Here is a 27836-nt window from a genome sequence, read left to right as displayed (position 1 = left end):
TAATAGAGTAATTATAAAACAATTTTTTTAAATAAGTTATTCTATTTTTTCCCTAATTATTTTATATATGTATATTTTTAAATATATATTTTTGTACATAAAAATGGAAAATACATTTTGCAAAATTGCTCAGAAATAAAACAATAAAATAAAAATAAAAAAACACTAAAATTCAAATTGTGTAATTTATATTATATATATATATATACATACACTATATACCTATGACTTTTAAAAATAATCGCCTTGCCGTTCTTGCACGACATCGCGATATCCAATTTGTATAATGTACTCCTGATTTGCAGCTACAGCATCGCGGCTTCATTCAAGTTCGTTTTCGCATATATAGCAACGTCCCTTGTCGCGCGGGATACACGCGAATTCAAGCACGACTCACGTGCGAATACAATGACCTCCTCTCTCTCTTTCTCTCTCTCTCTCTCTCTCTATACGCGCAATCGGAACGACGATTATGTCGTATATGCGTGCGAGTAGCACATAATGCAATAACGCGAATCAGTGTCCTCGGGAGATGCTCGCGAAAGCATTATCCGTAATGTTATAATGCCGTACAGAACGTGTGTGCACGCGTCACACGTGCGAACATTAATAAAGGACCGGCGTCCGATATATCGACGTCCGATGAATTCCTCAAGCGAATGAATTATCGGCAGCTCTATTATATGACTTTTAATAATTTAATTCGTATTTTATTTTTATTTCAATGACATAAACGTATGTAATAAATATGCGCGAAACATACGAATGTTCCTCTAATGAATCAATCGCGTGTGAAAATGCGCGAAAACAGTTTATCATATAAAATGACGTAAGTACGATTCAAGAGCATCGGGAAAAAAAATTAATTAATTAAAAGTTAATACGCGCCAGTAGTTCATACCGAACGGTGAAAACAGAAATCGCACCTGCGTAAAGAAGCGAACGCGATTTTTGTCATTGGCATTGAGCTATCGCGAGACAAATAATCGTCTCTCGACAGAGGAACCTGTTAAAAGTTGCTAACTCCCGTGACAGAATAGGGCGCCGCGCGTTGAAAGGATATAATAGACATGTACGCACGCGTGGAGAGCGGAAGCTGGCTGCAACGTCCTCGTCCACGCGAATGGAGTGAGGGGGAGGGGGGAGGGTAGGAACGCAGGGTAGGGAAAAGGATCATCGACGGCCTGGGATTTCAGGAGGAACGAGGACAACGCGAGACCATACGAATATGTTATACGCTCAAGCTCGTTCGCTCGTAACCGCGCAGCAGAATAGACGAATTGTTCGGCAGCAGGGCTTTTGTCTATTTTACGGAGTTCCAAGGGCTTCCATTGAGGGACGGGGCGGGCGGGTGGAAAGATGAGGAGACGGGGAGAGTGGAGGAAAGGAAGAGCCGAAAGCTCGGAAATATATTCTCAACTGAATGTTATACGGATTCGCGCACCGGGCGTTCCTAATTATTGTTTTCCAGACATCCGTCCTTCGCCTGGTTGCCGCGGTGACTGAAATGCACCGTTGTAAAAGTTTCCTCCGCTCGTAAACAAGTGCAGCGAGTTATCGCGGCGTGGAAAGGATTCCGATTTCTTGAGCCTTTCTCTCGTCTATGTACTCTTAGCTCATTTTCCCTGTACGAGAATAACTCGCGTAATCGAACAATATAAATCGGCGTGAATTTCATAGATGTAAAAAAGAAAAAACTTATCATCTGGTTTTGTGATCCTGAATTTAACGACACTTGATAAAAATGCCCCAATTGATCACGCGCATGATCTTTCGCGCGTTATTCATAATTATTCGTGTATCATAAAATAATGTAATTGATGAAAAGATTCATGTATATAATTAACATAAAAAAAAAGTATTAAAAGATTATAATATTATTAAGAAATATTTGAATTTGAAGTGTATAAATATCTATACATTTTAGCATAATCTCATAAAATAATCATATAACAAAAAAAAAAAAAAAAAAAAAGATAAATCTTTCGATAAGACTCAATATATTATCTTGCTTTGGTGATATAGTATTCTATGTGACACATTAAAAGACACACTGATATCCTTTTTGGTATCATCGATGAAAAGTGGTTGAAATGCGATAGTGGGAACGCGAGCAGATCGAGGGAAACAGCGAGGCGTAAAGGCTGAGGATAGGAAGGTAAGTGGGGTGGGGATAGGGGTTGATGGTGAGGCAGTCGTATCGGTTAAGTGGGGGAAATTGCAAAACAATGAGACGTCGTGGTAGGGGTAACAATGTGAGGGACAATAGGCCTGATAATGTGCCGGAGAATGGACGCCTAGACAAAAGAGTCGAATAAGGGCGCGCTCACCTACCCGATCCACAGCACCCACGTTACATCGCCGTCTCGCGTCGTTCGCGCCGTACGCACTATGCACGCACAAAGCAAGAACGCAAAAAAGACGCGCGCATATTTTTCAGTCGAGTGTAGCCGCGTGAGCATGGAAAATTTCGATAAATCTCCCGTATGAGTAATAGTGGTGAGAATAATTTACATCAGACTTTTTCGGATTAAAAGTTTCCTTTCTACACAACTGCCACTATGGAAAAAATATTGTCTTCAAAATAATCTTTTATCTACATGAAGTTTCAATGCTTTAAAATACAAAAGATAATTAGTTTCTTTAATAAATGTAAAGAATAATTTTTTTTCAATTTTTCTGTTATATATAAAACAGAAAAGTTCATTTTTTATTTATGTTTTTATGCGTACTTTTACAAAAATTTGTGGATAAAAAATATGAAATAGAAATGTAACAAAGATAACAAGTAAATAAAATAGAAATATATTTATTAAATATGTTTCTCGTAATCTAAACAATCATGCAAGAAACTACAGCAGAGAGAAACGGGAATAACGAAGCACATCCGTATATACCGAAGGTTAAATGTCTCATGTAACCTCATGACCTGAGGTGAGGTTACAAGTCAAGAGATTGCAGGATGTGAGAGGAACTCGAAGACACAAACTGCTCGTTTTGTATTCGACTATTTTGAGTTTGGCGTTCGACTATGATATATACGTGTAATAATAGTTAGTACTTTCCTATTCGATCGATTCATTTAAAAATCAACTTTTTTCAAAATTTACAGATAAATTCAGAAAACTAAACAAAAATCACGCAACAAAAATTTAACTTTTGGCAAATTCTAAAGACACTTTTAATATATGCAAGCATGTACAAAAACAAATCACTCTAACTACAAAATTTTTAAATTTGATTTTAATCTACTTAAAAAAATTGAATATAACAGAAATTTTTTCTAATTTTATTCTTATTTCACAGACTTGCTTCCGAAAGTATTTCGAGACTCGTCGCAATGCTTTTGACTTTTAATAATTGAACGTCGAATATACTGATGCACCGCGAACGATAAAATATGAAAAAAGCACGACCAAAAAATTTACAAAAAGAATAAAAAAAATTCTTACATGTTAACGACTCTATCCCGTGAAAAATGTGTCTCGGGATCGGCGAGCGTAAGCTGCGCGAGCAAAAGACAAGCGGATTATCGCAAAAAATCAAAAGAGAAAGAAAAACAAGAAAGATGCGCAATGCGAAGCGAAGAAAAAACTTGCAAAGAGAGAAAAACCGTGGCAAAAGTGGACAAAAGTGGCCGTGCAAGACGGCGAGCGTTACAAACGGTCCATAGAAATTCACAACAGCAGCAGAATGCCAGCATCTCGTCGGCGCGCACGCGTGTTGTCCTCTGCTACGCGAACGTCTGGTACACGCGACTGTTATTTAAGCTTCGCGACTCTTTCATACCTCTTGTGTCTTACATGCAAGACTCTACCACGAGGTACATTCATTACGATGAATACCACACAAGATCCCCACAATAGCCTTCTTACTCGCGACGCTCGCGACAGATACTACACCATGGTCCTGCGGAAACGCAGTAGGTTCAAAGCCATCTTATCTTTCGGTCTTGACAAAATTATCTTGGACGTCAAGTATCTCAGATAGTTTGCAACGAATGTTAAATTCTACTTAATGAACGTATATTTATACGAATATTTAAAGTATTAAAATATTCATTTTTTTAAATAACTATTAATTGCCTAATATTGCACATGGGAATATTTATGCTCGAAATTCAGATTTTCTCGAACTCAATAAAAAGCAGAAATCGTGAAATTGAAATCAAAACTATGTATATACAATATACGTATATAATACATACAAAATAATATATATTTTTTATTACATAAAATTTTTATATAAGATGGTGTGAAAATATTTTTTTCATCAATGACATTTTGCATCAAATAGAGAAAAAAATTTAAAAAGATAAAAAGACAAAAATAAGATATCCTGCAGACACTCTTAAATAACTATTCCAACTTTCCTGCTTAACGCAAATTGCTAAATGTAAAAAAAGTATATTTATCGTATAATTTATGATTTTTTTGATGATAAATCATATATTTATCATCATAAAAAATTGTATTTTATTTTATAATAAATAGTATCAAATAAATTTAGATTAGAATTTTGCTTAATATAAAAAAATGCTTTTAGATAAAAAGATTTTTTTTACATGTATTTTTAATTTTATTTGCCTATTGAATTTACAAAGCTGATTGTGGAAACGTTCTTTTCCAAGAGTTAGAGGCAAAAGGATTAAAGATTATGAGAAAGTTCGGATCGCTCGATAAGATACGATTCGTATCCGCGAATCAAATATCTCGTAAGTCCAAATTTTTCTATCGCGAATTCTGAAAATATTTTACGATCGCCATCGATCGATGAATTTCTCGCGAATTAATTAATATATGTATATTAGGAATTGTTGTTCGAAACACAGATCCAAGCTATATTATCAGGAACATAGTTGAGCGCAAATAATGAAATCTATGTTTGTTACTTCATGATTAATGGACTTAATAAAAAAAACCATATCTCTTATAGTCTTATATGACTATATGTGTGTGTGTGTGTGTGTGCAGTTTCATATCTGACAAAAATTTATAAAATTGAAGTATCGGGGAAAGTTATCTTCCGGAAAACTTTAAGCCGTTAAAATCAACTAAAAAGAAAAAAATGTAGATATAATAAATTCTTTTACAGGAACCGATTTCTACGACCAGAACTCCCACAACCTTTCCGCGGCTTAAGCAAAGTCGTCCTATCGCGAAGTCGCCACATCGCGGATCCGCCGTCCACCCCGTTATCCGCCACCCCTCCAGGTTCTTCGCTACCGGTGCCCTGTGCGCCTCGTCGTGAAAGTGCAGGGGATGAAAGGAGAACAAGAGAAGTACAGACAATGGATTCGGTTCGCGGCTGTGTTGGTGGTGCTGCATTGTCGCCCGGCATTGTTGCGGCCCGGTTATTGTGTCGCTGTTTTGTGACCGATCGCAAGGTGGCGTGCCTCGTATGCGCGAACCCCGTCCACGATCGTTAGGCACGTTCGCGATTATTCGGAAGAACGATCGTTCGACGATAAAACCAGCTTCGAAAGGCGCCCTCCCTTCCCTATCGTCGCCTTCCCCTTTTCCTCTTCCTTCCTGGTGCACGCGAATCAGGAAGAGAAGGAAGGTGATGTTTGCGAAGTTAGCGGTCGGAACTTTTGTCACATTGACTTTACCCGGAATGACGAGGCCGTACTAAAAGTTAACGTCACTCGCGTACCTCTTACAATTAGTCTATGAAGAGAAAGATTTGTTTACTATTACTTTAGGCTTTTCTCCTCTCCCCCCCTCTGGAAATTACATTCCTTGAAAGACAAATGGCTTACCCGGAGTTTGCAAAACTACATTCTAATAAAAAGATTTCGAAATATACATCTTGCTCGTGATAAGCTTTTTCCACGAGTCGACTGCTTTTTTGGTTGCTCGTTTGCAAAACTTGCGATATAAAACCGCCTGTCGTCCTCCTCCCTTCCTTTCCCTCCTCGACATGACACTACAAAACTTTATTCACAAGTAGGAAAAACATATGAAGAAGGAAAAGAAATCGGGGGGGGTGGGGGATAGGGGGATTGGAGACGAAAGAGCGAGAGAGAAGGGAGGGGAGAGGATTCTCTACTCATCCTCCCGTAGGTCTCATTGTGTTGGACGATTGTCTTAGAATAATGGCGGAGACTCACAATAGTGACTACAATGCTTGCTCGTTTAACAATGCGGTGACGTCACGCGGCGTCGTGTACGTGAATGTACCGGTACGGGCACCCCGGCATCGTGTGCGTCGGTCTCTTTAGACTTGGTCTTTCTTCCTCTCTCTCTCTTTCTTTCTTTGCGATGCCCGGTCGCCACCTTTCTCCCGCTACCGCGGCCACCTCGTGCCTTCTCCTTTCCGTGATTCTTTAGTTGGTTATTCAGGAACCACCCTCATCCACCCGCGGGTCAGCGGCGACGACGACGACGACGACGGCGGCGGCGGCGGCGCCGATAATGCCGGGAGGAAGTCATCGACGGTAGCGTGAAAAAAGGCCGACAAGGCGTCCAGCTTTGTGGCAACGTGTTATCACGATGGTGAAAGCAAACAACGACAAACGTAAAATATAAAATGAAAAAGATTCTATTATCAAGACAATTAGAGAAAATAAATTATTAAATAGATTATTTGTTACCATCTTAAACCGCGTTTTTAATTCAGACTTGAGCTCGACATCTAAGCTCCGATGATTTTTTTTTTTAATATACTTTCAATGTATAATACACAAGTATTTATGTATTAAATTAATTATATATAGATATAAATATATATAAATAATTCCATAGATTTATCAATCAATAATATTTAATCACACACAATTCAGTTTTTAATAAAAGATTAAGAAAGTTAAAGAAATAATCAACCTCGAAAAATATCGCTTCTCATTTACATCGATCAATTTTGACTTTTATTACTCGGATAGCCGCGCGAACCCTTCGCTCCAAAGCACCCCTATACGCTTGCGGATTCGGTCAAATCATCCCTTGGGATGAGTCGAAAATGCAGTCCGTCCCACCTTTTTACTATGCCATAGAGCCTTACTCAGCAGAGCTATTAAACGAGATGATAGGCACGATTATATTGGCAACTTTTCGTGCCAGTTAAAAAATGACGCAATGGCTCCATACACACCCTTTTTTATATGAATCAATCTAAACTTGTTAGTTGAAGTACAAATGGTTTCAGAAATAAAATATATAAATGTAGTATGAAAAAATGAAAAAAATATCAGAAAAACTACACTTTAATACAGATAACTTTATGTAAATTGAAGGCCACACAAACTTGATTCGATGCAACAACAGATATTTGTTCAATATTCGATGAATTGAAACATTTTCAATCCAACGTTTGATAAATATGAAAAACTGATGCCGAGAAAAAGAGAGAGAGAGAGAAGACAGAGAGATAGAGATAGAAGCGATCTTGTGTCACTGTGAGAAGTACCGACGATAGGTTGCAAAGATTTTGCAAAAGACGCGTAGGCGAAGGGTGATAAAGAAAGAAAGAGATAAAGAAAACCCAGAAAGACAGGGGTACATTGTGCCTGGCCGGTTGATACTTTATTCCGTATAAAAGGAAAGACGGAACAATGGCGGGAACGCGGAAGAATGGAATGAAATGGGACCGAGGGAGACTGATAGAAAGGAAGAAAGCAGAGGCGCGCTCGCGCCAGTGTGAAGACTCATCACTCTGTAAACAATGCGCAAAGCGAGAGTGACTCAAAGAGCGGCGAGATCGTCAGAACTCCTTCTCAAATGAGACAAGAGGACAGAGAGAAGTCGACACGGCGCGGGGCCGTCGTCCTTCAGATATTTCCACGTGCCTCGTTTTGTACAAAAGTAAATGTACACTAAATTTGGGAAATTTCGACCAAACGACTAAAAAACGACTAAAAAATTAGATTTTCCTTCGATCAATTGAGAAAGAAGAGACAGAAAAAAGACGGAGAAAGAGAGAAATAGAAATAGATATGAAGCAAACTTTGATAAAAAAATTAATTTGTTATAATAATCGAGAAGAGAGAGAAAGAGAGAATTACACAAGAGAATCACAATTAACTTTTTAAAATTTTTAAAATGCAAAAAAAATTTTCTAGATAAATGCAAAAAAAAGTGAGAAGAAATTAAACATGGCACCTTTTATATTTTTGTACAATTTTTTTATTATATTTTTCTGTGACACATTGAAATTTAATAGATATAAATGTATCACTTATAATTTTCTAGATTAGATGTTGCATACTTTTATATTTTTATATAATTTTTTTTTTATTATATTTTTCTGTAACACATTGGAATTTAATAGATATAAATGTATCACTTCTCAAAACTTTTGATGTCTAAAAATCAAAGCGACACAAAAAATATAAATTTCAGCCTATAGATATATATACCGAGATAATAAAATTAATGCCTTCGATTGTCATCCTATGCTACACGAAATTGTTCAACGGAAGACTAAAGAAGTAAAGGGCAAGATTAGTGGCAGAATAAAGCGCCGGAACCCGTTTTACATAACACGTTATCCACCATAACAATAGACCGTTGACAGGCGTGACTACCTTCAGAAAGAATCGTTTAAGCCGAAGAAATTGCCTAAGACAGGGGAAAAAAGAGTGAAAATTAATTTCATCCTCAGACAGGTAAAGCGTGCCGGTTGAAACATCGCTTTTAGTGCATATTTCGAGAGCAACTGAGAACAAAATCGGTTAAGCCATTTTTTTTTACAAAAATTTAACATTTTTAGTTAACGATAGTTTTAAATTTTTAAATACATGTTCAATATATCTATGGTCAAATATAATTTTACTTTCTTAATATCATTAATGAACATATGATAAAAGAAAAGAAAAATAAATAGCAACGAAAGATTGTAATTGATTCAGCGCAATTGGATCGCTTAGCCGATTGGAATGCATCAAAATTGCGGGTGTCGTGGCACGAATACATCGCCATTAGTGCGAGATAAAACGTTACAAACTAGGGTTGGTTCTATAGAACTTAGAATTGCACAGACAGAGAGAGAGAGAGAGAGAGAGAGAGAGAGAGAGAGAGAGAGAGAAAGAGAGGGAGTATAAGAGGAAACGGGAGGGCGGGCGAGGGTTGAAAATATTTAGACATCCGCGAAGGGATGAATAAGACTAAATTGTATCCACAATGCTGTCTCAGAAGCAGAGGCGCTCTGAATAGCCTTAATAAACTCGCTGAATCCTCGGAAATATTTCCAAGCTCTGGAGGAGTACCGAATGCGGCGAAAACTCTTCCCTTGACTTCACGTTCTTCCCGCTTTAGCACAACGTTCGCTCTCACCCCCTCTCGCCATCACCCTCTTTATCGTCTACATACTGAGGTAATGCGAACACCTCGAAAAGCTTTCGGAAATTTTCTCAAGACGCTCCGCGAGACGACAAAAATCAATTACAGAGTGTTAATAACCGATGTCGTCATTAACACGCACATCGTATCATCGTCATCATCATATGAATATTCGCGTTAAGAAAAGTTATCGCATGTCGCGCGAATCTTGATTATATATCTTCTGACGAGGTGAAAATGAGATGTGCGAATGAAAAAAATTACGGCAACTGTATATGTATTCAAAACGCTACCCCGGGAAACTTAAAGGAGAATATATACGATTTGAAATATCGAGGCACTCTCACCTCGGGTTGCGCAAAAATATTTTCATCTTACCAATTGATAGCTCACATCGATATAAGCAAACGAAACCCTCTGTGCGGTGCCACTGCGTTCGCATTACTCGGTATAATATGTAGATTTACCACCGAGCGCGATACAATTTCACCCGCATTAAGGCGAAAGCGTTCGCCCGTTTTCCCAGCGAGACGATTTGTTCGAAGCTCTCGCCCTCCGGACGTACGCGATCCATTTCCGAGAGCTTTGACTTCCCTCACTCGATGTAAACAAGTTTTTTCGCAAAGCGTGACGTAAGACTGATTTTATCATCTTAAAAAATTCACGAAAAAATATCTAATAAAACATTTTATCTTTTTTCTTTTTTATTAATAATAAAAAAAAAATTGTATCGCAAAAAATCTCAGCAAAACGTCGGACATTTTCGATCGATCGCTATTATCCTATTTATACTTTTATACCCCCGAGACGGTAACCGACAGACCATTCGAAGTTCGTCATTCGCGACTTCCGGCCGCGAGCGAGACGAACGAGAACGTCGCGAGTAGGAGATGCGGACGGAGGGGGAGGATGGGAGAGGAGAGCACGGAGAGTGAAGCCGAGCAGAAATGGATTCGCGATTTCGTATGAATCGCTAGTTACTGAATAAAGTCTTTTCGCCTGGGCTGGCCGGAGCCGACGGTGGTGGCTGGCTTTACTTTATTATATGTACATTCGCGCTGCAGAGCGCGCGCAGAGGATGAAACAGGGCTTTCGCGGAGAGTAGTCGAAGAGGGGTGAGGAACGTCGAGAAGGAGGAGGACGGGAGAAAATGGGAGAGGACGAGTAGATCGCAAAGAGGGAGTTTGAAACGCGCGGAGGAGGAAGGAGCAGGAGGTGGTAGTGGTGGTGGTGGTGGTGGTCGTTCGACCGTGCGGTTCTATGAAATCAAAGGCCACATTGTCACCAGAATTACCTCCATTCGGAAACGACGTATTCAGGCTACCGGGCGCACGTGGAATTAACCCTATTTGTTTGCCGCCTTCGAGTCGCGTGTAACGAAGCCACGATTTATTCCGTATATGCCTGCTCGCTCGCCGGCACCCGCTGGAGAAAGAGAGAGGGAGAAAGAGGGACATCATCATCCCCGCGTGCTTCGCGCGCGCCGTCGATTCAAAGCGTCGAGAAATCGATCGAGAGTAAGGAGAGACAGACAGAGACAGAGAGAGAGAGAGAGAGAGAGAGAGAGAGAGGCGCGCCGCGCGCTGCACGGGACCCAAACTCGAAGGCGCTCGGGAAAAGGAGCTCGCACCGCGCGGCAAGAATCTGAATCGCGGCTAATGAGTCGCTGCTCGATCTACTTGCTGAATTACATCTGCATGTGCATGCCCAGTAACTACGGTGGCGATTGTGCGCGAATATCTCGGGCCGCTCTACACTTGGCAGATTTGCCGATAGTAATCGCCGCCAACGACCTTTACCAATTGCACGCGTGTGCATCGCTCGTCCTATCGGTGTCTCTATTATAGATAAATAACGATTCGAGCACGATTCGAACATCCGAAAATCGATAATCGAACAATTTGAAAAGGAAACTGTGAATCGAATGATCCTATCATAAAGCTAATGAGAAAATCATATCGTTATTATTATAAAAATTTTTAGAATATTAAAATAATAAAATTAAAGGACAGTAATTTTAATAAAACTTCAGAATAAAATGTTTAAGCGCTAATATATATAGTGAGCTTATTAATCGGCGGCCATCCGTAACATGTTACCATACTGCCTACTCACGGATGAGGAAATTAGAGCGTATCGTGTCTGTCAGCTGTTGGCGTTACGATTAAACTGCTCGAAATTTCACGGTTGCAGATGATACCGTTTAATTAAACGACCGGTGTTCGCTATTCTTGTCGATTCCATTATTAGAATAATCATTCTAAATTTTAATCTATTATACTGTCTAATATAAATTATCAGTTCCGCAACATATGTTTTTGCTATTCAAAGATCTCATACTACGTAATATGATAATAATATTTGAATGTTTAGGTTCAAAGATAATTCTTCCGTAAATTTACAAGATGTATCTCGATGTTCTGCATTAAAGTGCCGACTGGAAGTTTCGCCCACGTGCAAACCAGCTTCCATATATAAGTACACGTGCACAGGTGGCCGTCTCTTCCACCTAGACGTCACATGGAAGTATGTTCGCTTCTTGGTTTGCAAATCATCCCTTTCGCTCGTAATCGCATTTAACTTTCTAATTGTATACTCGCAAGGATGTAAATTAATTATATTTTAATTAATCCTTCGTTAGGCGCAATATCTAATAGATAAAAATAGATATTATTTTAAGCCATATTACTACACACTGCGATTTTTTTTATCTATTGTAATATTTACGAATTTGTTCTTTACTGTTTTTGACATATTTTAATGCCTGATATATTAACATAATGTTAAGACAAAGTTGTTTTAAGAACCAAAGAAAAATAAAGGAAAAATATTGCGCCTAACGCCGGGTTAATTATGCTATAATTAATTACATTTTATTTAACGTCACATATGCAAAAGATATTCCAAATAATATACTAAAAAGTATAAAAATATCAGATAAAGATAATGCATAATTTCTTATATTTTTAATTATATATAATGCATTACTTAATTTTTTAACTTAAATAAAAATATTGTATTTTTGTAAAAAAAAATCTTATAAATCATAAATCTTTTTCATCTAATTTTTATAATACCTAGTATATTGTTTAAAACATTTTTATGCATATCTCTTTCACGTTAAACAAAATATAATTACAATTAATTTGTGCTCCTTTTTTTCACGAGTGTAAAATTTATATTAAACTATATATTGTTATATAAACTCTAATATAAAAATATTACGCAATGTATTCTTTATAATATTAAATATGTATAATAATTGTAAGAACGTTTAAAATATTATTTCTGATGTATTTAAAATATATCTACCACGAGCGATCGGTGCCCGAGACAAACACGTGCGCAGAAGTAGACGAAAAAAGTTGCAATGTTTTGGATGTCAAGCTTATCAAGAATAAGACACACATATATAGTGTTTCACGGAAGTGTCTAAATGGATTCGTAGATTCGTGGAAATAATCGCGGCCGTGAGCGAAAGTGGAAAAAGTGAGGAATGCGCGAAGAAAAAGCAAATGAACGCTGCTTCTGCTCGAAACAACCGAAGCTTGCGTGAACAGGAATTGCTAGCCTTTTATGTTATACCAAACCCCTCTAGCGTTTGCCACATCTCTCCTCTCTTTCCCATCTCTCTCGCACTTTCGATCAACCTTTTTCAATCGTTGAGAATTTATTCGTGGCGTTCTTTCTATCTATAATCCCCAACGTATTAGTTGCTTTTAGTAGATTTGAAATAAGCCAGCTACTGATCCAATATGTGTCCATATGTGTCATAAGTATAATATTAACTTTAACATTACCAATAAAGCCAGAAAGGGTGAAATAAATTGCGGTGTGTATGTATATCGTGTGGAGGAAGGAAGACATTAATTATTAATATTAAAATCTCAAATAAAATTCGTTAATTAAGTATAAATTGTCAATCTTTTTATTTATTTAAATTTTTATTTTTAATTAAAAAATTGTAAATAAAAAATAAACGTAACACTGTCTTAATTAATCATTAATGGTCACATATGAGTCATTTTGACCTTATCGATATTTTACAATAGAATGTCCCGAAGCCCTTAATCAATACAAAAATTGTTTACAAATTACTTTTTTTGTATATGATCAAATTCTATAAATGTCAAGAAATATATATAAATTTTTATAGATTTTTCAAGCACAGCTAAAACTGCGACAAGACATTACAACCAATATGACTAGAAACAGAGCAAAAAAATATGTGATTCACAAGGGTTGTAAACGAATTCTTTCGTCATTTTATTATGTAGCCTCATTTAAAATTATACATTATTCTAAATAATTAACCGTTACTCCGTATTGTTATTTTTGGCACCTTCTAACTGTACAGGTGGGTCAGCGTATTTTCGATAAGTTTATTAATATGTAAAAGTGTTTTAAAAAATCTGAAAAAATGTATATACCTTCTTTAAACATTCTAAATAAAGACTAAAATAATAAATTTGAAAAATAATTTACTTAAATATATTATTTTATGATTATTGGTTTTCGAGAAATTGACGTTGTTAGAAAAATCATAGATAAAAATGATCCATCAGTACGGAGTAAGGGTTAATTATTAATTTATTAAATAAAAATAGCAATCGTTTATCATCTGTAACGAAATTGTTATTTCATGATCAAATTCAAATTCTCGTCGAACATTCGTTTCTGTTAAATGATATGGTGATTACTGATTATAATATTTACTGAGCGGTTTATTAAAATTCGGGTACATTGAAATTTAATTTGAAATTTGATATAATAAATATATGTAAATTCTAATAGAAAAATATAGTGATATTCTTTCTGATATATGGCACTTAAATAACAAAATACTTGCTGTAATAATTTTTAAAATATTATTTCTGGATTTTATTATGTGTGTATAAAAGAAACTCGAAATGAACACGTCCACAAAAATTAGACGAAGAAAGTTGAAAGTCGAAAACTCGCGAAGCCAAGCTCTTCGCGGAAGCCGGGCTTATCGCAGATAGACACACGTGTGCATTTGGAAGCAAGGAGCGCAAAAGGACAGGAAAACAAGTTTAGAACGTTGCTTGCCCAACATATAAAACATAATCACAAATGAATAAAGTTAATGTTACAATATAAAAATTATATAAAAATATAAAAATTAAATAATATTTAAAAATTAATGTAATATTAATAATATTATAGATATAAGATTTACAGATAATTACATATAATGTCGTAAACAAAAAATAGAGCTAGCTAAAAAGATTAACGAAAGCTGTATTTATTTACTATATTGTCGGATGCGCTTTTTGCAATTATATTTATAAAAAAAAAATAGCGACAGTTCTTTCTAATATTACACTATTAAATAACAAGATAATTGTAATAATATTTAAAATATCATTCTGGATTTTATTATATGTATTGTACAAAGGAAACTCGAAATGAATACGTGCACAAAAATTAGACGAAGAAAATTGAAAGTGCTCGCGGAGCCGAGCTCTTCGCGGAAGCCGGGCTTATCGCAGATAGACACACGTGTGCATTTGGAAGCGAGGAGCAAAGCATGCACAAACAGGAAAACAAGTATATAACGTTGCTCGTCCAAACATATATAAAACACGATCACAAATTGATAAAATTAATATTACAAATATTATAAATATTATACAAAAATTAAAGAATGTTAAAAAATTAATATAATCTTAAAAATATTAATATTACACATATACAAGATTTACAAATAATTACATAACGTCGTAAAAAATAGAACCGGATAAAAAGATTAAAAGATCAATACTGTATTTATTTACTGTATTATCAGACGCGCTTTTTTCAGTTATATTTAAAAAAATTGTCAGTAGATATCAGAGGTAGGAATCGAGCAACGTTACACGTAGATCGGGGTGTAAGAGATGCAACTTTAAGAAAGATTCAAAAGAATGTAACTTACCATCAGTGACGAATCCAGATCGGCGGCGATGGCTAGCGCAACATAAATCAGATCCCAATCCCGGTAGGAGGAGTTAGAGATACCGACCACTCTAACGACCACTCGGTCAAAGCCAAACGTCATTGCAACCCGCGGCACTACATCCAGCAGCGGCCTCGGCGCGTGACGCGCTGTCACGAGATCGTCGCGCAAAATTCAAAACCGAAATTCCGCGCATTGTCCGCGCGTCACCGCGTCACTCACACGCAGGATTCTCTAAATCATCGACACCGTCCCGACACTTCTCACGGCGATCCGAAACGAGGCGTGCCACCCGGCGTGCCGCCAAAGGAGCGAAGGCACGCGCGCACCAAGAGAGTGTGATCGGCCGACTTCAGGGTCCATGGCTCTTTACCCTCCTTATCGCCAAAAGCGCAAGTTTTCGCTTTCATACTCGCAATTGTACTCTCCGCAACACGTCGTACTTCGATTACTAACAAATTAACGAATGCCGTGACAAAGCAGAATAAGCAATTTTATATTGACTTTTATATTGAAGGAAAAAATAATAAGAGAATTTTCTTATAAGCTTGCAATACATTTATCGCGCGTGAAAAGTATGGGAAAAAATATTTGATGCAAAAAAAGTTTATAACAAAGATTTACAAATTAATGGCCGCATGCTTAAATATCAGAGTTGCTTTATCGAAATGTAAGATTAAAAAATTCAAATATGCAGTCAAGTATCAACGCTCTTTACAACGTATCTATAAAAAGAAATGTATTCTATTCAATTCGCAATAATCATGATATTTCACAATGATATTTCAAGCATTTCAATTGCGTGATTTATCATATTGCTATTGAAATATGAATCGTCAAACTTTGAAAGTACTCCGAACTTTAGACGAATAGAAAAACTTCAGGAATTACCTACGAGTAAAATTACTGGAATTCGTTCCGGCGACGTTTTTCAACTATTGAAAGCGATACACTCGCGTATAATAATTTCTATAGAATACGAAATCACGAACGCGTAATAAAACGATCGCACGAAACGACATAACCGTGACGATCGACGTTCAATGACACTTCCGATCTTCATATTGCACAGACAATATAACAGTTTTGATTTATTGGCCAACGTTAATGCAAACATCCGCAACGAATCAGACGAAACGAACGGAGCGAGAGACTCAACGCAAATACAACGACTCGCGTTGCGCGGCAGCGTGGAACTGATCGCTGCTGGCGGTCGCGGCTCGCGGCCTAGTCGGGATCCCCCACTACATCCCACGTGATCCCCCACCATTCCCAAATGGCGCGCTAACGCGGCTATGTTCATCGACTAATATATATACAATCAAAGATCCGCGCGCGTCCTGATTTTTGTCATACATATCTATACAACTTGATACGTATATTTATAACCCAGCAGGAGAGAGAGATAGAAGAATAAAACCATTGTAACAAAAATATTTTATCTGACCTGAACTTCATTTTATGACCAATTTTGAGACAACAAAGTCTTAAGATGCACAAATCTTTTCTAGGTATTAAGTCTCAGGCAAAGGGTTAACGTTTAACAAAGCTCATTCAATACCAATGCCAGGAAGAAGCATGAAAAAGAAAATCCTTTGTATTAACATATCCGACTCACTATTAAGGATAATGAAAGTGAACCAAATGCAGCTATTAATACTTACGAATCGAAGCAAGTCTTATGACATGTTGTCGATTAAGCAAATACACAGTTTATAGTTTTCGCGGAAAAACGGGTTTGAGACGTTTAAGAGAAGATTGTATAAAGTAATACTGTGTATGATAAAATAATAAAATAATTAGTTTGATATATTTTTCTATGCACTTTCAACATGAAATATATCTCCAGACATATACTTCTGCTGACGTTATTATATCATAAAATTAACCCAATTGTCCGCGACACATCCTTCTTGTTGGTATTCTTTCGTCAATGTGTTAATTATATTCAATAATACAATACACATTTAATACTTCAACAAAGCACCTAGATCAATTCGATATACCTGATCGCGACGTAATTCGATATTTCTGACACTCATTTTACAACCGATAAGAAACAATCGCGAAAATGCAGAATTATCATAGCTCACGATCGAATTATCAAAACGTTGCGCGGGGAACGAAACAAATATAATATGCACTGTATTGTCGTATGTACTTTTTTGCTACATCACGCGTGCAATGATCAGATACCGACCCCGGTAATAACATATTGAGAGAATAGCCCTCGGCCAAGCTTACTATCTTACGAGAGTAAGACAAGATTCGTTCTCTCCTCTTTGCTACCGGTATCGGTTTTTAACAAGTTATACTACTGCACGTACGTGATATAATTTACCACTAATTCAAATACTCGACACTTCGACACTTAATTCGAAATTTCTGATATTTAATTCGATACTCATGATATTCAATTTGGCATTTTTGCTTGATTCTATGTACGGTGTGAAAAAATTATCATATACACTTTTTTGCCACGTCACATGGCACATTTTAAACATTTACCACTGCAATGATCTAAATGCTCGACACTTCAACACTTAATTTGGCATTTCCAATATTTAATTTTATACACGCGACATTTAAATCGGCACTTTCAATTAATATTACAGTGCGCAAAAATTATCACATGCACTTTCTTTGCCACCTGGCACATTTTAAACATTTACAACTGCAATGATCCAAATGCTCGGCACGTCGACACTTAATTCGGCATTTTCGATATTTAATTCGACACTCACGATATTTAATTCCGCACTTTTGATTGATTTTACATACGGTAATATAATAATTACCGAATGCACTTTTTTTGCCACATGAGAAAGCACACTTTAAACATTTACCACTGTAACGATCCAAATGCTCGGCATTTCGACACTTATTTTCAATATTTAATTCGACACTCACGATATTTACAAGTAATTCAGCACTTTTGATTGATTTCACGTACGGTATGCAAAAATTATCACATGCACTTTCTTTGCCACCTGGCACATTTTAAACATTTACAACTGCAATGATCCAAATGCTCGGCACGTCGACACTTAATTCGGCATTTTCGATATTTAATTCGACACTCACGATATCTAATTCCGCACTTTTGATTGATTTTACATACGGTAATATAATAATTACCGAATGCACTTTTTTTGCCACATGAGAAAGCACACTTTAAACATTTACCACTGTAACGATCCAAATGCTCGGCATTTCGACACTTATTTTCAATATTTAATTCGACACTCACGATATTTACGAGTAATTCAGCACTTTTGATTGATTTCACGTACGGTATGCAAAAATTATCACATGCACTTTCTTTGCCACGTGGCAAAGTTTGAACATTTACCACTGCAATGATCCAAATGCTCGCCACTTTGACACTATTTTTGATTGATTTTACGTACGGTGTGTACAAATTACGGAGTTATATCCTATTTTTCCGTATTAGACTGATTTTCTCTTACTATATTTTGACTGTTGCCGCTAGACTGAATTTGAAAACCTGAATCTGAAACTTCGTCTAGCTCTGAAATAGGCGACGTATTGTTATTGGACTTTATTGTTATTCGAATAACAAGACGCAAAAAGAACTCTTAACGTACTGCAGATAAAGGAAAAAGAATGAATGGACCACGTTTTTTTTGTAACGTCAAAGAGAAATAGAAGTTCATGGTAAAGATATGGTACGGGCTGGACCGTAAAGGCCGAGTATACAAATGAAAACATATAAATAAGAAAGAATTTAGAAAATTTCATTCAGATGTATTGCGTTTTGTAAATGTATATATAAGGAATATATAAGGATGTATATGTAAGGTATTTGTAAGGATTCTTTCGATTTTTACCTAACAATATCGGCTTTTCATTGAATTTCTAAAAGATTTCCATTAAATCTTTCAGTTTTGTTATATCATTTACAATGCAAAACCTTTCCCACAAGGGACATACCTACTATCTATATACGCTCAGTAAAAAATTGTGCGTCCATATATTAAAATTGTCTTTTGTTACCACGTTTTGATTATTAGGAACTTCATGTAAAATTAACAAACAGCTAATATGTTATTATTTTTATAACATTTTCATGTGTTACATTTATATCAATTTCATAACTTAACACTTTGTGTATGTCTCTTAGAGATGAAATATTATTTTGAGTAATTTTAATACATTATTAACAATCATTTCAAACAATCAACGTATTTCAAAAGCAATTCTAAGAAAAGTTAAAATAAATTTTCGAGTAATCATGAACTTTAAAATATTTTATCAACATTTCTTACAAGTTATTGTAACTACTCTTTTATGTTGTAGTTTTTAATTAATTTGTATGTTATTTTTACATTAAACTTAAAGTCACAATAACAAAAATAAATATAAAGTTTTATGTCAATTATTTAACATTTCTAATTTGTCAATAAGTAATAACATAATAAATGAGTTATTTTAACTTAAAATTTAGAGTGGTGTTTCTGGAACATGCAAAAAATGTAACTCGAAAAAGACTGTCCACGCGTGTACACTTTTGGCATCTCGTTCAACGGTGGCATTCTGGCGCAGAAGATCGTCGTAGCAAAAGGATTAAAATGAAGGGAAGTTTCAATTATTGTGCAAATCATATTGTAGTCGAATGTTTGCGATACACCAAGTCTTTTGCCCTTGCTCACAGATAATAATCAAGGATGATTAGAATTTGTATTAGGGTAATTAAAGCAATTCGATTCCTTTGCTGCTGATAAAATCTTGGAGCAACTAATTACTTCCAAAATAGAGTAGATGCTTGCATCACAGATAATTGTACTCAAAATCAATTTAAACACATGAACAAACACATACTCCTTTACCCAAAAATGCAATTTATTCTTCCATCATACTTTCGAGATCATTTCAAGACTAATGGATGCATTTTTCAGAAAAATGTTTGCGACAAAAGTTTCTTATTTTTTTACCAAATCTACAATAAAAAGTATCATGTTCAGTTTAAAAAACTCGACTTTTAATCTGGAATTCGATTCTTCTAGCCCATTTTTAGTCAGAACCAGAAATTGAAAATATCATTATTCGATACACGGAGAAAATTTTATATTAAAAATTACTATGGTATGTAGTAACTGTGGATCATTAAGAACATTCCAAGTTAAAATGCTGTGTAAAACTGTCAAAATTGATGTAATTTACGTAAAAATTACATTAATTACGTCAATTTTTATAGTTTTACATAGCATTTTAACTTGGAATGTTCTTAATGGTCCACAGTTACTACATACCATAGTTATTTTTAATATAAAATTTTCTCTGTGTAGAGCGTACCCGATTCACTTATCAAAATTTTTGAAATTTTTGATAAAAGCTATTTTCCTTTACTTTAAAAACGGTATATGGATGGTCTGAGACTTTATATATATGCATGCGTATGGGACTGAGATACCTTTAAACAACAATGCAGAAATGCTTTGTTCCGTGAATATTATTTGGTAAATGTATTCAAAAGTTATATAATTAAATTTTATTTATAATATAAACAAAATACAAATAATGTATGTACCAAAAAAAAATTGTCGAAATGTATATACTTTATAAGTCATCTTAATAGATAAGAATATTTTCTTTTTTATGTAATATTGTTTGAAATATTTTATTTATAAGTTAAATAACACCTATATATTTAAACTATATAAGACTATATATTTTTTGTCAACGTTTTAATACATTTTATTAGATAGCAAATGTCTATTTATAATAATAAATTTTTTTTTAATTTTATTAGTTTTTCATTAATTTTTTATTAATAAAATTATTTTTTATTATCATTGGTATTAATAATTTCAATATTAAATATAATAGTAAAAAATATTTTATTCATATTCTTACATGTTAAGAATATCTAAAACTACACTTTAGAGGAGTTCTCTCTTGAACTCACATAGAGGATCCTTTTGACTCTTATTGTAGAGAAAGATATTATAAAGATAAGTAAAATATTCTTAAAATGAGAATATAATTTTTTCGGCATGTGCCTATAGAAAAGGCTGTGACAAATGAAAGAATTATTATATAATAAATCATAATCATAAGAAGAGCTGCATCTAATAAAGGATTAATACAGACGATTTATATTAAGAATAGTAACTCGATACTTTGACGAGGGTACTTAATTGATTGAGACAAATTGATGAGCACACATTGCCAGCCAGATAATAATCAGTAGTCTGCAAGTTATTTTAATCGCGCAATCAAAGAACGCGACATTAAAGAATTAATATAAGTCGTTTGTGTGTGTCTTACTCAATTAAATTTATATAACTTAAACATATAATTTTATGTAGAATGATATATAATTCTTGTCTTTTTTATTTTGCATTAAATATCTTACACTTCACGGTGCACTTTGACGAAGCAGGTAAAAATCAGGTTTATAAATAATGCTTACATTGTACGTGTGCTTTTCACACCAAGCTTGCCGAGTGCATAAAGGCCGAGTCAATATAGTTGACGATATTGTGGTAGCAAACGCGCTTTTGTATAAGGAACGCTCGGCGTCTTAATATCGCGGCCGGAAGGATTAACCACGAGACCCACCTAAGAATGGAAGGATCACGGTAGGATTCTAATTAAACGGAAAATAGCTTCATTAAGTTCGTAACAGCCCCGGGGCGACACTCCACGATGCTAAACCTACGCCATGTCGGGAACGAAGGAGCCAACCGACATCTCTTCCTCCCCCCCTCCCCCCATTCGATGTACGCAAGGAACATGTAACGGAGAATCGTGTATTCCGTAGGTGAATATGAAAAGCATTAATATAAGCGAATCGAGAGTATGCCGGAGTTAATTGGCAAATCGCTTTTCGCAAAAATTAGCGCAACGATGATTCGCCGATCGTGATAAGAAAGATTGTAGGAAAAAAAAAGTGAGAAAATGAGTGCGATAATATTGTATAATTTGATGTTCGATTATATTGTACATTTCTGATTAAGCCGTTTTTGTATCATTCTAAAATTTGTCATATTTACAATCATTCTTATCTATCCTCGGTCATTATATTTGTCTCCTTCTCCTCCTCCGGTCGTGAATTGTCTTACTCATTGGCACATCTCTTTTTATTCGCCGTTTTACAGTTTATCATATAGTCGCGTCTTCACGTCGCACATTGCTTTACGAGCGAAACACTCTCGGATATCCTCCATTGACGTTGCATTTTCCGAAGAAGGCGTTTTGTGGCCGCTGACAAAGAATCGCGCATCAAGTGGACAAGGGAATGATGCGCTTTATATCGTTTTATCGTTCGTATGATGTCGTAAAATGAGCTTTAACGAAAGAAAGTTCCTTTATACCTATATGCTCTTATATTCTAGTGAAAAATTACAAATTAAATATAGATGCTTTTTGCTTTAAATTCTTTTTGCGTAAAAAATTTTCACATAATTCGAGAAATATATTAGAAAATCTTCATATTTTTCAATTAATTTAAATTTGACTTTGTTTTAAAACATACTTAATGTTGCCATTGCGAATAACGTAAAATTATTATCATATGTACAAGAAATTGATTTTTATACGAGTTAAATCATAACGAGATACATGCTTACTTGCAATGCTAGTGCGCGAGGTAATAAAAAGAGGCAAACGAGGCGAGGACGAGCCGCCGAATTGACGATTGCAAATTACGGATCCGCGAGAACGTTTTCCACAGATTCCAAAGAGGCGAGCGAAACGGCAGGGCAGAACGGTATGTATCTGAAAGAGGATGCAAAAGAGGAGGGTTGCGTGCTGAGGAAAGGCAAAGGCAGAATGCAACGAATTCGAAAAGAGCAGAGTCCTGCGCCTGCATACGTAATGCCATCGAGCTATTGTCAACCGGTACCGACCCCCTTTTGTCTACCCAAAGGGATGAAAGGAGGCAGGGGAAGGTGACGGCATGGTCCGCGCCCTCAACACCACGAGCCGCAGGAAAATTCTGATCGCACCGATATCGATCTTCGGCCGATCATTTGCATGCTCATTGTTCGACAACGCCGACGCGACGAACAATATTCCCGTAGTCGCGAGCTGTCCAAACAGATTTTCTTCAACCCTCTTCACCCCGGGGTTAGATATGCGAATGTCGCAACGAAGCGATATGCGATCATCAGGAATTTAAGGATAAGTATTATTGTATTATTGTAAAAGATATCCTATGCTCTGCACGAGCATGTACAAAATTTTTATTATGTTAAATTATAACATGTAAAGAGAAATATCTTTTTATGATTGATTAAAAAAATTATCTTTCGTCATCTGCAATTATCTGTGATTATCGTGATATTAAAATCTTGCATTCTTCAGAAGAGAAAGGTAACGTTATTTTTGACTTGAAATATCCTTTTTGGCGCTTCGTATAAAAAGGCAGAATCTCCTCTATGATGTGTCGGCAAACGGGAAATAGGGAGATGAGCAATAGGACGGGAGAAAACGGCGCAGAAGTAACGAAGGGAGACGATGAAAGAAAGAGAGAAGGAGATACATCGCTGCACATATTTTTATGTCATAGCGGTAGAGGCGATGCATTGTTGTCGCGAGACAAAAGCAAATGTGGCGGAAAAATTGCGGGGAAAAGACGTGGCGCGGGGTTTCGTGGCATTCGGGACGAGTGTCGGGAGGGTTGAAAAGAGTAGGAAAGGAGGACGGGAGGATGGCAGGAAGAGAGAAAGAGAGAGAAAGAGAGCGAGAGACAGAATAGAATGGGTTAATGTAGGATCTCGCGCGATTACTTGACGATTATTTTCACCGAATGTTCCGTGAAATCCATGCGCGAGAGTATACAAGTCACACGCGTAAACAAGATCGCATAAATAACGAATGTATCGTAAATTTAAACAAATTATGAGACGCGAGAAAAATATATCAGAAGATCTCAATAGGATATGAGGAACAGGCGTTTTACAGGGAAAATACATGTTTTTATAAAAATGTATTTGATATATGTATCTGATATATATTTGCTTATAATTATAAAATCTATATCTATGCAAGTCAAATATTTATATTCATCACATCATATTTATATGAAATGCGAGACAGAAACATTTGAGGTAATCTCTCCCAAATATTTCGCGAAATTTCTGAGATCCTGAAAAAAAATTAATCTAACACGGTACAATGACAAAAAAAAAAGAGAGAAAAAGGAAACCGTTCGAGAAGAGACGCAGTGACTACAATTAAGGCAGTCAACCCGTGACTGGCTGACTCGTTCCATTGAGGGAATTGGCCTGCGCAGGCAGCGAACTATCGAGCAGAATTGAGAGTCGGCAAGGAGATTTCGCAGATTATCAAGCATCAGTTGCCGGGAAGAATAAGCAACCGCCAACCGTCATTTAACTTTAACGCTCCAACTGCCCAGCTCCGTCCCCGGTTACCCCGAGGGTTTCCGCCGATCCATGCTAATTAAATCTGCCTATGTATATATATTTTCCATCCTCTCCTCTCTTTCCACTCTCTCTTTCTCTCTCCCACTACTGCATCCTATACAGCGCGAATTCTCGGCCGGAGTTGTTCCGACGATTCTCAAGCACGCTATTTATGCGCGCACGATAAACTAGGTGCTCTCACTTTCGCCTCGATTCATTTCTGCTCCTGTCGCGTATTAAGCCCGTCGCCCCCACCGTTCGCAAATTAACCCTCTAGAGTCCATGTTTTATTTTTGGAATGCATATATTTTTTTAACGATATGTAAATGGGTGTAAATAAGAAATTAAAGAGACTTTGACTGAATTGTAAAATAATATTGATAATTGGAAATAGATATGAATAAGTATTAAATAATAACTAGCCTAGCCTAACATAATACGGAGAGAGGAGAGCTTCGTAGAGAAGGTGCCTATTATTACAAGAGTAAATGCGTTATCTGTATCTCATTCGGACAATTTTCATCCCCTTCTTAGACTATTTTCCTTTCGACGTCAGCAGTCGGAACTGTGTCTTAGCGATGGTATTCTCTTATTCATTTGATTCAGCTATACGGCTTACACTCGACGAAGCACAGGGTAAAGCGCAAGAGTATGTGTTATTCGTTTCCACAATAGCGTCATTGTTGGAGCATTGTGCTTCCACCCCATTCCGTAGATTCGTCGCGAACACTTTACCTCCTACTCCTGGACCGTTCACAAATACATACGCATCGGGTTTGCTTTACACGCACGAGATCCCCTTTTCTCCAGTTTCTTCGTCGCCTTCTTTCTCTTTTTCTTCCTCTACATCTTCCTCACCTGCTCCCTCACTCTCTTTCTCCCTCTCCTCTCTCTATCTCCTAGTAGATATCACGCGGCTTCGCTGCTTTGCCCATTATCGCTCAGGAAAGAAGCGTTTCTTATATCACTGATATCAACTATTCGCTGCTATCGGTTCGTAATAATTTTTTATCAATTTTTGACAAGAGTTTATCCTTTTGTGCCGGATTTTCTTTCGATAAACTAGGATAGCGGAGGCTATTCGCCAAGAAATATAAGGGATAAAAAAATGTGTCTTTCTTTTTATAAAATTTCAACAAGCAGCGCACACAATACCCTAGAATGGTCGACGGTATTTTCCAGCTATGGCGAAAGTTGCGAATATAAACGCGTACGCCTGGGCGACCATAAACCCCGCGAATTACTATGTGGCTGTTCACAGGAACGATGCCTGATTAACGACGGCGCGCGGCGCGACATTGTGTCCCAGGGTTGCTCGGAAAGGGGACAACGGACAGTAATGCGCTCATCTCTCAGGCACAATAGAACAATGCGTGCCATAAGTAAAACGCGTCCACTTTCACGAAATACGCGCGGGCGCGTGTGTAGGTGTATACATTGTGCTATCGACTGCGCTTCGAAGCTCGCTTGCGCGTATTCTTAAGTATTGTTACCCTGCAAGCACTTTTGTGTAATGGCTTTTCTCAGAGTCTTTAGACAAGTTTCAAATATATTGCATAATAATACAAAAGTATACAAAAATTATATTTTTATTACAGTACTTTTTATTACAGATTTATGCATACATGTATATGAAAATTCTTAAAGTCCCTCTTTCTCTCTCTCTCTCTCTCTCTCTCTCTCTCTCTGTCAGAGCTATTTTAATTTAGTTTTTTATATATTTCTCGTTGAATATATAAAATATTTAAAAATTTTAAATAAAAGAAATATCATTTACGAACCAGTGTCGCACTTAACACGTATACTTTATTATATTGTATTTAATCAAACATTATAGGTACTAATTACAAATATTGTGGATGTTTCGACCCTTTTTTTAGGCCATCCTTAGCACAAAGAAATAAATAATAATAAGTCAATCGGTAGAATAATATAGAATAAGTCAATAAATATTATAAAAAAGCTAAACTATAATAATACAGTCAATCGGAAGCACAACGCATAGATTTAAATGCCGTTCATAACAAATACTTAATATTAGTCAGTGTCATGTACATTATATTACGCATTATTACAGTGGAAATTATAGATCCTTCATAATCCGCAACTTTCTCGAATTAGTCGACCAGAACGTGTTCTACGTGTATACAATATATATTGTACGTTAATACGTACATCCTTTGTTACCAAATAAAAAATGCACCTTAAGTCATTAAACATGATTTTCTTATAAATATCTTTAAAACCTCGTTTTTATAATTATTGTCATTACTTTGAGGGGGGAATTTAGTTTAGGACGCTAAAAAGAAGGTGAATTTTGGGAATTTTTTTTGAAGAGAAAATAAATCCGATCTTTCTGAAACTTTGAGGATAATTTACTACATATTAGAACTATATTTAGTAATTTTTTTATTAAAAAAAGATAGTAACATAGCGTTTTTACTCGCCGCCGCATGTATAAATTGGCGGGAAAGCTGGAGTCCATAATTTTTGCTTGAAGCAAAAAAAATCAAATATATTCTTAACTTACATATATTTTTGTCGTCGATAAACTAAAAAAAAAGAAAATTAAAAAAATGAAAAATATCGGACTTTTAAAAAAAGTTACAATTTTGACGCAAAATTTTCGCTCTAAATATGCCCCAAAAAATGTTTGAAATAATTTTTTTAAGAATGTTTTTAGTTCATCTGGAATGGTTTGCCATTAGTAAACGAAAAATTATTGGAAGAAGTCGATCGATCAAATAGTTTTCTCTCTATCTTTCCCGCTAATTTGAAAAAAGTGATTTTGATAAAAACGCGTTTAAAATTTTCAAACAAACAACTATAAACTTAGCGAATAAAAGTCAAACGCAGATGTTAATGCATCGATTTCGCAGAAAATAATTTTTTTCTGCGAAACTGATAAGTGCACAGAGCACATATTTTTCTTAGGGTATTTACCAAGATTTTTAATTCTCATTTTTTAGAATTTTAATAAATTCCTCCTTACCCCCCTAAAAAGACATAGGCGAGAAAAATATCGGGGCGAAGTCGCTGAATCCGGAATCGAACCCGAGTCTTTGGCTTGCCGGGCACTCTCTTACTACTGATCTATTCAGTCCCACACTGATGTCTATTTGTTTATAAATCTATGGATATAAGAAAACGATCTTTCAGCCAGCGTGAATTTAATACTGCGAATATAAGGCTCTTAATGTTTACAAA

The 27836-nt window shown here is 36.0% G+C and overlaps 1 long non-coding RNA gene across 2 annotated transcripts in view; it reads right to left on the bottom strand.

Annotated features, from left to right (window-relative positions):
* Positions 1-16473, bottom strand: part of LOC140663081 (uncharacterized) — a 150710-nt gene extending 134237 nt beyond the window's left edge. For both annotated transcript variants that reach the window (XR_012046214.1, XR_012046213.1), the window contains exon 1: positions 15217-16473. This is a non-coding gene — a long non-coding RNA (uncharacterized lncRNA). The remainder of the gene's footprint in view (positions 1-15216) is intronic.
* Between the last annotated feature and the right edge of the window lie 11363 nt (positions 16474-27836).

Source organism: Anoplolepis gracilipes, chromosome 2 (genome assembly GCF_047496725.1).
Source record: "Anoplolepis gracilipes chromosome 2, ASM4749672v1, whole genome shotgun sequence".
Lineage (NCBI taxonomy): Eukaryota > Metazoa > Arthropoda > Insecta > Hymenoptera > Formicidae > Anoplolepis > Anoplolepis gracilipes.
This window is presented reverse-complemented; position numbering and strand designations above follow the sequence as displayed.